The following is a 2,091-nucleotide window of genomic DNA, read 5'->3' as shown; positions in this document are numbered from 1 at the left end:
TATAGTTATTATAATTATTAAATATATATTTTCTAACAAATTCAATGTATTTTTAAATGCAACAATTTTTTGAAAATTTATTTTTTAATGATTCAATCTTGTACAATAATTTAATAGAAAAATGGATTTGGAATAAAATTATTTTTAATTTTTATTCATAGAAGAAATTAATAGATCAATTCTAAGCAGAATCGTAAGTAACTTCGCAGATAACATTTATGTTGCATAAGATATCTAAAAGACGTCTTTTAGATGTAATTCTTCTCTTGTTAGTTATAACTCTAACATACTTGACGATTTACGGGAACATAAATTGTCATAGTTTTGAACAAACTTGTTTTTACTTTCGATTTTATTGACTTACTTTTATTTTTGATATATTATACTAATATATCTTATACTTCGCATCAGTTAATTTTCAAACAAGTAAAAGTCAATATCGACAATATCTAATTTTAATGCACTTAATCAGATCTCTGATTAAGAGTTTTGATTACAGTATTTTATATAAAGTAACATAAATTATTATTTCATTCTGTACCTCTTATTTACACTAATAATTTATTATTTTAATATATCTATTTGTTCTATAGAATATCATAAAATATTCGTAATTAATGAATTCTCAAATCATTTGATACAAGTGAAACTGGATTCTTGATTTTCAACCGAGGAATTTGACAAAATTATTTTATCGAGGGACATAATTAATCTACTGTTGACTGAAGTATTAATAAAAATATAAATATTCCTATCTTATTGTAATCTAATATTTAATATTTTTTGAATTCTTTATATATTGACACTTTACCATTGATAGTTTTTTTAAATTTTCATTATATTCGTTATTTATTCAGTTTGTTAATTTAAAATTGTATTTCTGCGTTTTAACACTGAAGAAGGCTTTAACCGAAACGTTTGTTCATTATATTAATTTAAAGTTAATTTAATTATAGCTCAAAATAAGTCATTACATTTTGTAATTTAAAAAAAAATGTTATATTAAAAAAAAAGATTGTTAAATGATCGTTAAATGATCGTTATATTCAAAATTATTATATATACAATCCTTATTTTAAGACAACTATTAAAGTGTGTGTTTATAAATAAAATTACCTAATTCTTATCTACAAATTTTGCAGCCTCCTTCCCCTTCCCAATCTTTTCTTTCCTTCCTTTTTCCTTTGTTCTTTTTCTATCTCTATTCCTTTTCCAATTTTATCCCTTCTCTTAACAAGATAATAACAACAAGATAAAGCAACAATGTCGCTCACACTGATAATACAATATAAACAATTTGATTGAATTAATTTCAATTTTTATCTCTGATCGCATTTGCTCCTTGCGAATTAAATTGACTCATTGTTTTAATTACTGATTATATCCTGGTTTATCAATCGCAATTGAGATATATGTACAATAATTTTATTTATTAACATACACTTTAATATAGTTGCCTATTAAAATAACCCAAGTGGGAATTGACCGGAGGTACTAGTCCAATATCATTTTTCAGTATTTAAAACCAACGCGATATTGAATCCCAGTACTGATATGATATCTGAGAAATGCTGGGACGATAGTAACGGGCCAATATTCGTAATACAGTACTATTACAGTACAGGATGATAGCATTGTAACATTATCAAAAATTGGTACTTATATAATTGGTACTTATATTGTATCAAATATCAATAATGATTCTTGGTACTATTACAGTATGGGATTACTGTACAAGATGACAGCATTGTAATAGTATCAAAAATCAATGCATACATTATACCAAATATCAATATTGTTTCATGATACTATACTTACGGCAGTATGGGATTAATATACTGGATGATAGTATCGAAACAGTACCAAAAATCAGTACAAATATTGATATTGATTCAATATTGTACCAAAAATCTATACTGTTTATACTATCTATTTTTAGATAGTATAAATAATATAAATAGTAGATTTTTGATACAGTATTGAGAATCAATATTAATATTTGTACTAATTTTTGGTACTGTTTAGATCTGCAGATCTATTCTTAAATATATATCATATATATGAAAAATTATAATGTATATACATTATATA

The sequence above is a fragment of the Atta colombica genome, unplaced genomic scaffold (assembly GCF_001594045.1).
Source record: "Atta colombica isolate Treedump-2 unplaced genomic scaffold, Acol1.0 scaffold208, whole genome shotgun sequence".
In the NCBI taxonomy this organism is placed as follows: domain Eukaryota; kingdom Metazoa; phylum Arthropoda; class Insecta; order Hymenoptera; family Formicidae; genus Atta; species Atta colombica.
The sequence above is the reverse complement of the archived record's forward strand: the minus strand, read 5'-3'. Positions refer to the sequence as shown.